At 37.8% G+C, this 13,342-nt stretch overlaps 1 long non-coding RNA gene across 3 annotated transcripts in view; it reads left to right on the forward strand.

Moving 5' to 3' along the window:
- The window catches only part of LOC139803074 (uncharacterized), a 28,835-nt gene extending 18,027 nt beyond the window's left edge, over positions 1–10,808 (forward strand). For all 3 annotated transcript variants that reach the window (XR_011728871.1, XR_011728872.1, XR_011728873.1), the window contains exons 2-5: positions 3,350–3,437; positions 6,709–6,808; positions 8,611–8,671; positions 10,644–10,808. This is a non-coding gene — a long non-coding RNA (uncharacterized lncRNA). The remainder of the gene's footprint in view (positions 1–3,349; positions 3,438–6,708; positions 6,809–8,610; positions 8,672–10,643) is intronic.
- Positions 10,809–13,342: the final 2,534 nt, after the last annotated feature.

The following is a 13,342-nucleotide window of genomic DNA, read 5'->3' on the forward strand; positions in this document are numbered from 1 at the left end:
CTCAGGGAGCAACCACTTGAGTGGGAGTCACCCTATCCCAACCTGCAGGATAGATCCAGCCCCAAAAGCCAGTGCCAGAAATATGATGTGAATTATTATACATTTTTCAGGATAATTGCAGAAAGCATAAAGTTGGTAGATGTAAGATAATGTGGAATATAAAGTGAGACATTTCTCTCTAAGGCTTCTCTTGTATGATATCATCTAGTAGGCAGAAGAGGAGAGAATGGTTAAAAAGCTGTTGTATGTGTTTTGCTATGTAACTGCAGAAGTATTCATCTTACCATGCAGAGGACATAAAGTAGAAATTCACCTTTTTTCACCTTGAAAAGTACCAGCCTAAATGGAATCAGTTAAATTCTTTTGGCCCAGTTTACAATAAAAAGCAGTTCACATCTTAGAATTACAATTACCTGGGTATGTGAATTAAAATTTATCTCCTTATTAATGCAACATAATAAACAAAATATGAAAAACAGCACTGAATCAGTGCTGGAGACTAGTTGCTAGGAACTTGAAAATCACTTAGCCACAATAGATCTTGAATCAATATCTGGCTTGACTTCATTATTATTAAGATATAGAGCCTTGAACTGAAAATTTGTATGTCTGATCTTGTTATTTCGGAGCCTGCAACACTGGTACAGCATCTAATGCTATAATACACGAAGACTCCTTCACATTGGGAAATAGTTCTCATAACTAAGTGACTTACTGGATCCTAAAATAAAAGGACACTTTGTGCTAATTGCTGAGTATTTACATTAGCAATACCAAAGCCATGTGCTGAAAAGTGAGGTCAAAGCCTAGAAAATTCATGAAATTAGCTTCTAAGACGTGAAGAAAAGAAGCGAAAACAAGTTAGGCTCTTTTTTGCTTTGCCTTTTTTGGAGCCTTAGGGTACAAGGCTCCTGGTGTTTTCAAACATTTTGCCACAAACATGTGGCCCAGAAACTCTTTTCAACTGCTGCTGGCTGTCTTGTACAATTACACAACTGGGGCCTGAAGGAGGTACAAGGCAACTTGCAAGAAAATAACTGGATTTAGCACCAGAGGCACCAGAGGCAGGGCAGACACATACATCATTCATCCAAGGGAGCTGAGAACTGGTTGTGTCAATAACATCCAGAGCCCAACTATGTTATTTTTAGTTGCCTTTTAAACATCATGGGGCCAAAACAGAAAAGAGGTGGGATAAGGAGACAGGACAGCTGCAAAATCAGCTTTCTAAGTGATAGCCTGCTGCCAAGCTGGGATACAGCCCAGTCCCCAGCATTAGCTAACTGGGTGTAGGCAGGGGCTGAGCACAAGCTGCAGGTTGCCAGCATGTGGTGGAGGGAGAGGCTCAAGAGAGCATGAACATGAACCCATGGAGTACTTGGATGGGCCCTTTGAATGTCCATTTGGCCTCAAAATACTGCAAAGAGCAGTGTGTGCCATCAATCACCTTCTAAATCCACCACAGAATTTCATGTTGATTCCTCCAATTCATGGCAAGGTTTGTTGTGTACAGATACACTAATTATCCACAAGTAGGTTTTTTTTTTAAATGCAAATTAAATTTTTCCCTTCCCTTGCTGTGTTTTCTTTTTTGTTCTTCTAGGGTACTGGCTTTCTCTCATAAAATAAATTATGGAGAAAAAAAATCTGTTACTGTCCCCGCCTGGAAGCAGGAACAGAAATCTACCAAAACATTATGACTGCAGATTCAAGACACAGGAGAGCAAAGAGAACTTTAAGGCACTTGAGGAAGACCTGGCATATATCAAGTTTAATATTATGTGAACTTTAGGCAGGACATACATAAAAAATGATGGAAGATTTTCTTCTGCATTCTATCAGGAGAAAAAAAAAACCAGAAATGCAAGAGAAAATGCCCATTTTCCAGGAGATTAGAGTATGTAAACAATTTCATACTGAGGAAATGTTAGATATGGTCCATAAAAAGTCATCCAACATAGCAGAAGTTTATCAGGAAATACAGCTATTAAAATTTCTGTAGTTCTATAATTATCTACTTATATTTGCTAGTATTGGGTCATGGATAAACAATTAATTTAATATTGTCTGTAAATTTTTTTTGTAGCATGTAAATATGCACAATTTTGGACATAACTAGAAAGAAGAAACCTTTAACCCTAACTTGTACTGTCTGGAAAACGTAGTTTGTAACCACTTCCCAACCACCAACACATTTTGTCAAAAAAGCAGTGTGCATTTGTCACAAATAATGTCAGAAAGCCTACTCCTTCCATTTTCAATATTTCCTGCTTAGTGAGTAGCAAGAAACCTGCTGGAAGTAGCACCCTGCTCCCTGGACCTGGTGGTACTATGGGAGATGGATGGAGACTTGGGCATGAAGTAATCTTTGGTGCTTCAGAAAGGCATCAGCTTGGTTATCAAGGTCAGCAGCTTATCAAAGTCACCAAACCTTCAGTTTAAAGCTTCTCCAGTTCTGGTTAGTTGTTATTTTATTTTATTTTATTGGTTGAGAAATAACTGGCAAAAGTGACATAGTCTATTAAAAAATGCATAGTCCTCAAAATTATTTTGGTGGAAAATTTGCAGGAAAGAAAATCAATCCAAGTGTAATGACTTCATAAAATTGAACACCTGAGAATTTCATATGCTAGGGCTGATTGAGCATTAACTACAGCTATGCACTGGTACGGTTAGCAAAAATTATTGAGGTTAAAAATACTTCTGCAACTTAGACTTTCTATATACTTTCTGTATCTCTTATACTATACTGCAGCTTAACTTTCCATAAAGTTAACAGTTTGTCCAAATTCACAGTCTTATTTTTCCAAATAAAGATGTAAGGTTGGAAACTTCTTTTTTTCCATTAAAACTAATGTCACTAGACATCTCAGCTATTGAGTTTTTGATAAAGTTTCACTGAAAAATGCTTACAGCCTGAAAACTGGCTGCACTGGTAAAAACCCACTATATTTAAAAAGATGAGGAATATATATAAAAATGAAATAACACCACTGCTAGACTTTTCTGTATCTAGTATCTAGTGGATACTAGATTTCTGGATTTCATGTTTAAGTAACAGCTTCTCTAATTCCTAATTTTTTATGTTAGTGAGTGCTTTATTGACTCCAATTTCATTGTATTTGATATTTAAATTTATAGCATTAATAATATATTTTTAAAATAGTTTGCTATAATTTCTAACAGTTTTGCTCTACTTTCATCATACTGTGGTCCAATCTCAGCATGTTGCCTGGTGCCTAAATACTGATGAGTGAACAAGGTCATTTGCAATTTAATGCTAAGATAAAAAAGAGGGTTAAATATTTCTGAATCATGTTTTTTTTTTCTCTCTCTCTGATGTTTTCAGACACATCTGTGCTGGAAAAGTAAGACCAGGAACTTGAGGGACTGTATATTGCAGGGCAGCTGGAACCATATGCTGCCCTATGTCTTGGGTAAGCCCTTTTTGTGTTAAAACAGCAGCTCCCTGACAACTTGTGAACATGCAGCACCAAACACTACTTTTAATGGGGAAGGTGTTTTCCCTTATTAAAATCAATCTTATTTTTATGAAGCCCTAACACTTCTTTGTTGAATGCACCTTCTTCAAGTCTCAGAAATACATAAAAACTTGCAGATGGCAGTTTACAGTAAAGTACCAACTTTTTTTTGTGGCTTTTACAGAAAGCAAAATGCTGCACAGGTGTAGTTCGAATTAGCAACAGGAAAAAAGTACTGTGACTACATCTATATCCATGAATCAGTTTTTACTGTGAAGTTAAATATCAGAGAGAGTCAGGCATATGGCCTGTAACTTGGTAGTTAGGAACTGCTTGTACTAAATGTATCTCTGTGTGCAGGTATGGACTCTGTCATTTACTGGCTGTTTACAAAGGGTGATTATAAATACATTTTCCCAGTTCTGTGCTTGAAGCACTGCAATGAATTTCCACCCCTAAGGAAAGCAGTGACCTCCAGCACACCTTTTACCATATTTCTCAACATTCCAGAGTGCAATTCCCTGATGTCAGCTCTGGCACAGAAGATCTCATGCCCCTTAATGGGATGCATGATGCACTGAGCTACACATCCATTGGGAGTGTGAAGGGGCAGCAGGATGGATTCCTGCACCTTCTGTCTTCAAAATTCTCTGACTCCATCCTGTATGCAGTCACAAATCTGTTTCTGTTAAGTTCAGGGCAGACCCTAGACTAGAGTAAGTATTGTCTTGTGAAATATGAGCCTCATCTGAGCCCAGGTGTCTGATCTGTCAGAAATACTCTGTATCCAAATACTGGATGCTGGATGTTTTATTTTTCCACCCATATAAGACAATATTGACCAAAACACCCTTTGATCGTGCTGTTTGGCTCAGCAGGATTGCCAGGGTCTGCTCTGCCCTACTTTCATTGCTTCATGCTCACTAGATACAAAAAAGTAATTTTCCTATAAGCACACAACCACAGATTCGTAAAATCACAGGATGATTTGGACTGAAAGGGACTTCAAATATCACAAAGTTCCAAACCCCTGTATGGGCAGGAACATCTCCTGCCAGACCAGGCTTCTCAAAGTCCCATTGAATGAACAAAGGAACACGATCTACAGAAGCAGATTGAAAGTGACAGAATAAATCAACTTTTACTAAAGACCTGTGCTTCCTGGCAAAGAATGACTCTGAGAATGTTCCAGATTGCTGCCCTAAAACAATCAATAAGAGAGAATGAACACACATTTTGAGGGCAAAAAAGTTGCTGTGTTAGCACAAACTAAATTACACAGATCCTATCAAGTTAATCTGATTGTACCTTGACCTGTATACAAAATTGTGAAGATACCCAAATAAGACCACTTTCCATGAGAAGTCCTTTGTAAATTAAGCATTATGAAATATTTATTATGGTTCTTATTAATGTTTAAAGATACTAAGTGGTAACAGTAGGTGTCATGGAAACCTTTGTCATCTCATAATAACTGTATATTTCAAAGACGAGTTCCACCTCCTCAGGGCTGAGGAGCTCTTTTTGGGTCACTGTGCTGTGCTATTTTTTGTAGGGTGTCACACAAAAAATGTGCCAGGTACAGGATAAGATAAATGGGTTTATCTCATTGCTGAAGGGTACAGATACCAAGCACATTTCTGGCATTTCTTACATACTGAGCCGCATAAGCTGCTTATTCAAAAGTTGTTTTCAGGGTAAACCTAAAAAAACAGAGGATGCAAACTCTTCTTTATTTAATCTAAAACTCACTGAATCTTAATTAGTGCAACCTGTTTGGGGGTTCTGCTATTTTTTACAAGCTAGTAAATAAAAAATAAACTACTATCCAGCAAACAAGTATATTCTGGGAATTTCAGGATGTCTGGTGATGTTTCATTACCCCTAGGATGGCATCACTGAATTAGATACATAAGAGGAAACATCAAGAGTTGTTCATATCATCCTTTATTGTGTGCTCAGCTCTAGGCCAGTGCAGAATTAAAAACAAGATTATCATGTCATAATTTTTGACAAAGCAAGCATATTGTGCACATATTATTCTGGTTATCTAATGGAAAAGGTTTGGAGCTGATGGGTTATTTTATTCCCCACAGCCCATTCAGCTGCCTCAGAATTTTAGCACTGTCAGATACAACATCCAAAGGTTTGACTTATTATTATATTTGATATGAACAATTATGATATCATCATAGTAAAATACATTTATACAAGTCCGAAACAGCAATTAATCCTCATGCTTCATAGTATAAATTAGCACAGAATCATAGAATGATGTCTTGGGAAGAAAATAATAGTCCATTTTAAGATTTCTTGAACCTTTCTCTATAGTAATGTAGTTTTATCAATTTGTATTATTATTTAAAAAGAAATTAACTAAGCATTCTTGGATTGCTCCATTAGAGAGTATTATCTTGAAAGTAAAAACTAGCTGAAGGCTTACAGTCCATGATTCACTCTCTACAAGCATGACAGAGAGTTGAGATATAACTTTGTGGTGATTCCAGAACAACTTGTGTAACCTTTGGCTCACATGAGATGTTGTTTTTCCTCTCCTCAATTGTGTAATAAAGGATCAAGAAGCAAAGAAATGCAAATAATGTTATCAGTGTGAGCAGTGAGACCCTGAGACTGCTTCTGAGAGATTCGATAGTTTCTTCCTCTTAAAAGGCTATTAATTATAATTTGATATCTGTCTATGGTCTTAATTCAGCTGCTGAGCTCTGTTCAGTAAAATTACTGGATGAAATGCAATGAACTTGTCTGAGCTGGAGCCTGAATGTATGGTCGGAATAGTGGTTCCCATTTTTAAAATTTCTGAGGCAATATGTACCCAAAGGAGTTTTTACATATTAACAGAATCACCACTGGAGGTGTGTCACAGTCAGTGAGAGGTAACCCTCAGGATGTACTAAAGGTAATTGACACTGGAAGGAGTCACTATAAATTGTGTTTCAGTCAAAAGCAGAAAAAAAATTGTCACCCTCTTTCATTGTCCCACCTCCTGTCTCAAGGTTAACTATTTCCTGTTAACCTCTAAAGTCAACCACAAAATAAATGCTGCGCAGCTTTAGAATTTTTCTCAGTTGCACATGAGCTTGTTCTTTCTTTATCAGTAAATATTAGGATATTTTACTAATTTACAAATTAATCTTACATTATTATTAAAAATAAGGTTGCTGCCCACCAAACCTCTCATTAAATGCTAAGTCTGTTCATCTGATAGGTGCCTATTATTCCCAGATCTGTATCTGGAACATGCAACACACTTGGAAAAGGCAAAAGACTGAAAAGACTGAATAAAGCTACAGAATTTCATCACCAAGGTGAGCCACAACTGACATTCATCTTCCTACAGTGGTCTGACAGGACATCCCAGCACCTGAGCTTTTCCCTGCTTATAACTACCGTCCTGCTCTGCTCTCCTACAAGCATTGTATTTTCTCTTTTTTTACTGAAATGTTCACATAAATACAGTTGCACATAGTTGATATTTAAATTAGAACTGTCTGCCCAGAGAGGAAGGAGAACCTCCATCTTTTGTGAAAGTCACACCTGAAACAGGTATGGCCCTGAGAGAGATGTTCTGGCCCTGAAACCAGGCTGGTCCTGTGGTCCTGCTTTGAGGGGGATGGGGTTTAGACCAGGGACATCCCGAGCTTCTTTCCATCCAAAATTATGTAGTGTTCTTTAACAGTGGCACTGCTGGGCAGAGGGATTTCACTTCTGTTATTTGAACCATTGTTGCTTTAAGGAATGCGTTTTCCTCTGGGTAGTATCACCTCTCTTTGAAATACCTTTTTTGAGTTCTGGGAAAAAGGCCTTTTATGGATTTGAGGAGCCTGGAATCACTGCAAACAACTCCATGTGCTACACTTCAGAAAATAACATTGGCACAAAAGTCACAGTTGATTTTTTTTTTTTTTTTTCCAAATGTGAGATCAACTGTATCTGAATCCTGAAGACTTTTTTTCCACTATTTCCAACTTTGCAATTTCTGTGTTTTTAATTATTAGTATACATAATTTGTTTATAAATGCTGTCTTCTAATAAATGTTCAGCAAACAACCTCCTGCTCTCCCCTGCCCTTGTCCTTATATGCCTTAGTTCATATTAGAACTATTTCCTTTTCCCTGGTGCCCATACACTTTTCATCCACCATTACAGCCAGTGAAAGAATTTCCCCCTCCCACTCTGAGTGATTTTGAGTATTTGCAAATGTTGCTTTGGATAAAAGCAAAATATGGCCTGCTATTATTCAGGGGCATCAAATGTTTCTGCAGAAAGTATATATTGATCTGCATTAAACTGCAGAGAAATGCTCAAAATTATTTTTATGTTGGACTTAGTTGTGTGTGTATATGACAGAAGCACCCTACTTTAAAGCTGATGAAGGCAATCTCTGTTAATTAAGGAAGCAATTTTTTATATGCATTGCCAAAATTATTTCTAGAACTACTTCTTCAAGATATTGTCCTTTTCTTGATTTCTCTTTTAAAATTTGAAATAATCTACAATAATTTAGTTTCTTTATTTAACATAATATTTAAACAATCAAAAGCATCATTAATGCTTACTTTAAAACATGAACATAATTACATTGTCAAAATATGCAAACATATGCTGCTCCAGACTTTATTAGGTGAAAATAATACCATTCAGAAATTTCCTATCAGAAAAACTTTATTTTAATCTTCCAAGCAACAAAGTGAAATAAAATATTAATAGAACATGTCCTTTGTATAACAACATGGAATATCCTTCTTGTGGTGTTGAGCTCCACATTTGCAGAGTATTTTGGAGCATGACTTGTGCCAGCCTCTGGAGGGAAAACCAGCCACTGGGTGCTTGCAGAGGAAAGCCTCACCCCTCCTCATGGATGTGCTACCTCTATTTTGTGGAGATCATGGTCAGCACAAAGATGTTAGTAAGAATCATGTCTTTTCTGTTCTGTCATCTGTCATGAGTTAATGGGTGGTCCATCTCAGTAAGCATATCCATCTGTAAAATAATTATCCTGGTAGAAACAAACTGCAACACATGTAAAACGTGTAGAGATTTTTCCAAAATCAACAGATTCAGTATTTTCTTTTGCCTTAATATATAACTTTTCTTTTTCCTCTGGAAGAGTGTGTTGCAAAGATGAAGTCTGTACCAGAGAGCTGTTCTGTACATCCCATGTACTTCAGGTGAGTTTTATGAAAATCCCATCTTCAGCTGTGTACTGGGGACAATCCAAGGTAATATCCATTATTATATTAGCACTTTCCAGAGCAGTGTGGGAGCTCTCTCCTCACAGTACAGGAAACTGTAAAGTGATCCTTTAGATTCAATTTAGTGCTGCCTACATCCTATTATTTCCACACAAGAGCATTGGCTGATGACAGCTTTCTGAAACTATATGAGTTAAAGTTGAGGCTGAGATGTGGGATCTCCTTTTTCTCCAGCCTGGTTTGTCTGTCACTGGTAAACTGCAGTTAAGATTTGGGTTTCCAGAATGAAAATGGAAGAATCAGAAATTAAGGAGCAGAACATCTCATTTATTTTTAGTTTGGAGAAATGGATTTCTTTTCCATATGCTCTCGTTGTGCTGTCAGAGCCCTGCTGGTCATATGCATGTTTTCGAAAACTTTGTGAACAAGTAAATGTTAGCTGTGCTCAGCTGGACCTTTGGCTTCACTTCTGACCTTTTTGTAGTTATTTTTGGCAAGAAAGTTCCATAGAATAATAAGCAGTGGGACTGAAATAATAGTCAGACTGCAGATGGGATAGAGAACATCCATGTTCTGGGTTGATGAAAGCTCTCTCAGAAGGCTTTTCCCAAAGGAGGCCTTTGTCCTCTTTAGGCTGCACTTCACTGTCACCTCCTATAAGCTGAACCTGAGGCATCTCTAAGGCACCTGTGAATCTCTGCCTGTCAAAACCAGCAGGCTCTCAGCATTTCTTTTTGCTTCCTTCCTGAGTGAAACCTGCCAAATTCAGGAGGCAATGATGTGCTGCCTTTCAGCATCCCCAAATTCTGCTCTGTGCCTCTGAGCCAGAGCATATATTTGCTCAGAATCACAGATGCCTCCTATCTTTATTGAACAGCTTTTTCAGCCTGAAATAAAGACTTTAGTCCCATAAGACCTTGAAGTTTTGTGAAATGTTAGATAGGAATAGCATAGTACAGCAAAATGTGTAATGCACATAGCTGATCTTTGGCCTGCTTACTTCTCTCTCTGGGAGAATAATATCTGTACATAAACACTGTGTGTTGGACTCCTTCCCTCAAGAATTAGTCATGAGCCTCCTGTACTAGAGAAATGTTGAACATAGAGGTTTGTGGTGGGATTCGGATCCCCTGACTTGAGGTATCTCTCATGCATCCATCACCTCTGAGCAATTTGTCTGGGTTACCCATACTTGGCAAAGCAGCACCTTTATGGGATGATTTGTTGCCTCCTAAAGTCTAAAATGCAGAGTGAATTGCCCTTTAGGAATGGCAGTTTCTTCTTTCTGATACAGAGGGAGTTTAGATAATTAACTCAGATGCTGACATCTGTTTGTGAGCTTCTAAATGTGGACCAGATGAAAGAAAGGGCTTTCAGTGTGGAGATATACCAGCTGTTACTGGGAGAACTAAAGACACCCAGGAATTTAACCCTTTACATTTAGAGGCCTGTTACAACCCTGTAGGCTATATATTTCAAATACCATGACCAAAAAAACTCCACATGATCACATGTGGACATGAAACGTTCATTACCTGAATGTCAAAAAATTTCCCAGTGCATGTTTTTGTGATATATCCCCAGAGCGACCAAAAGTATTTAGTCTTTATTGCACCTCCTTTCTAGAGATTAAGTACACTATGATTAGTTGTACTGTATTCTTCTTTTAGCCCAGAAACCACTGAAATACAGGGATTCTCTTAATTTCAAAAAAAGTAACTCTTCTATTACTGCTCCTATTTAACATTGTGTCTTCAAAATTTAACCACCACCTCAGTGCTGTACTTATCTTTGAAAATTGCATTAGTGAAGGTATTTTTAATACAAAATGATAGTGTATCTTAGTTTTCCTGTTTCCCTAACTGTAGTTTTTATTCAGTACATCTTCAGATGTTAGCCTCATAACACCCCTAACAGCATAAAGCCTGACCTACAACTATTTTTTCAGTTCTTTACTATGTTATAAGTATGGAAAGATGCCCATTTTCACTCTCAGTATGAGGGGTATCTGTGGACTGGCCAACAAAGTCTCTCAACTGTACAGGCATAGCCATGCGGGTGCTGAAAATGTGATTGGAAGAGATTCTGAATAAAATCCAGTATTCAGTTCTGAGACCTTTGTCCTCATCTTATCTGGTCCAGCACTGTGCAAGTATCGCTTATTAATACCATAGCTTCAAATATCTGTTCTGTTTCCATAATTTTATATTTGGGGACTTAATCACATTTATATTATAATTTTATTAGAAAATAATGAAATCCAGATCTTGTGGAAGGAATGTAGGTGATAATTAGTCCTCCTTGTTTTCTGTATTTGCTTCTGATGCATTCATATGAAAGGCAAAAGGAAATTAGAATAAAGCCACCCTGATAAATTTTTAATATGCAGTTTTATGACTCTGCAATAGCAGTTATATAATGATGCTTATGAAATAATCTCTGTCACATTCACAGCCTATAACTCCCCAATGCTACAGCTCTGTGCCCATGGAAGACATTTCTGATACTGAAAGTTTTCTAACTTCAGGTCATGCTATTCATTATGGAGTATCCAAATCCACAATTTTATAGATTCCAAGAGTAACTTCTGTTGTGAAGGACAATTGAAATGATTAAGGAAGATTTCATACCACCTATTACTTGCAGCAATTTCATAGGGAGGAAAGAAAGTGAGAAAGGAGGAGAGAAAGGAAGAGAGAAAGAAAGAGAGAGAGAGAGAGAGAGAAAGAGAGAAAAAGAGAGAAAGAAAGGAAGAGAGAAAGAGAGAGAGAGAGAAAGAAAGAGAGAGAAAGGAAGAGAGAGAGAGAGGCAGAAAGAAGGAAGGAAGGAAAGACTAGTCAGATTTTCTATGTAATTTTCACTTGTTGGCCATACTGTAGCACAAACATTTCCATTAACAGCAGTTTGACAGATTTTGAAATTAAAATGTTGAATCTGAACTTGAGTCCAACAAAAAGGAAATCCCCAGCCTCACAGGAGGTGTTTCTGCAAATGCCCGTGAGCAGGACAGATATTTTGGTACTGATGCAGTGGAGCAACACACTTATGTGCTCTCCTTCACTTTAGCACTGAGAGATCTTTCCAAGGGGCATTTTTTTTGCCCTTCCCATCCACAAATCCTACATCTATGATCATCAGGACCTAACCCATAGAGCACCAAAAATGATTTAGTGTTTTTCTTTCCATCAAGCTCAGTTTCAACACATTATTTCTGATGGCATGAGCAAGCCTGGAGGGTCTCCCAGGATGCTGCTGGTAATTCCTTCTCTAAGTGGGTTGTCTGAAGCAAACCCAACCTGCTGAGGATTGGGCTGTGCACAGCAGAACTCCAACCAGAAATATTAATCTGTCTCAGGGATATTACTTGTGATGAGGGATGTGGTTTTATCATATGGCTTGCAGCTGTTGATTTGCTGTCTAACTAGAGATTTAGAGTGAATAATTCTATATGCTTACCTAATGTCAAATCATACTGATGTGGGGATGAGGAACAAAAAAAAATACTGGACCCTTGTTCAATTATGTTTCTGCTCTTGTCTGCTTTCCACCCATTGATCTCCGAGAAATTCATGACATAGGCCAGAAATACTACTTCAACTTCTATGAGTCTCAGTGGCAAAAGAGTGTATGAATAAATGCAAAACTCAGTTATCTCTGAGCCTAGGGCTCTCACCCCATCAGTGAGAGTATTTTGGGATGGTCTATTAGTCAACATTTCGTTCTATTTTCTCAATGTTTGGTAGTGCATACAGAGTATTTCTTGCTTGTTTGTTTAAATACAGCTGTCACTTTCAGTTAGAGTAAGAGTAAGTAAAAGCAAGGCAGTAGAATTCCCATATAAAAGAAAACATAAACAGAAGGGCATTGTTTTATCTTTATAATTGTTCGTTTCTCCCCTCTTCCTCTCTCCTGAGCTTAAAATATCCAGCTATAATTAAATATTCTCCTCTAAAAGTAGGGCACTGTATTCACAGGATTGGAGGAGCCAAAGCCAGGGCAGATCATAGCTTTCCCTGAGCTCTGTGTTGGGAACCACAATATTGCCTTTGCTCCACTCTCTTCAGGCAGTTTCCCAGCAGGATACTGAGCTATTTCTATACACCCTGATGCACAACTAGAGTCTATATGCTAAATTAATTTTAATATATTCTGTAAACTTGATCTAAAGAACACATATGCAATTAAAGAAGTCTTCACTATCTTGGAACTTTTTATGGTCTAGGATGAAGGCTCTTAAAATGGGAACTTGAGCCAGGCTAATGCTTCAGGCTTGTTATGTGTATGTCAGTCTCTCTGAAGAACTTGACAAGCATCCTGATGATAAGCAGATTACCTGTTAGAAATGTATAGGTTAAATACCACTCTGTTTTCTGTCCTTGGACTGTATGGGTCTTACTGTTCTCATTACTTTAGATCCTACCTAAATTAGGTGGGACTCGTAGGAGGTCTATAACTCCTGATCTCTTTCTTCTCCCAGCTAGAGGGTGTCAGATTCTGGAAAAGAGCAAGAAAGACCTGGATAAATCCATTATTATTCCAGCAAAACCTCTTCCTACTCTGCACCAAATACCCAAGACAACCACTTTTGTCTGGGGCTGTGTTTCTGTAAGACATGAAAAAACAGCCTTTCAAATATTTGCAAGTGTG

This window comes from Heliangelus exortis, chromosome 15 (assembly GCF_036169615.1).
Source record: "Heliangelus exortis chromosome 15, bHelExo1.hap1, whole genome shotgun sequence".
In the NCBI taxonomy this organism is placed as follows: domain Eukaryota; kingdom Metazoa; phylum Chordata; class Aves; order Apodiformes; family Trochilidae; genus Heliangelus; species Heliangelus exortis.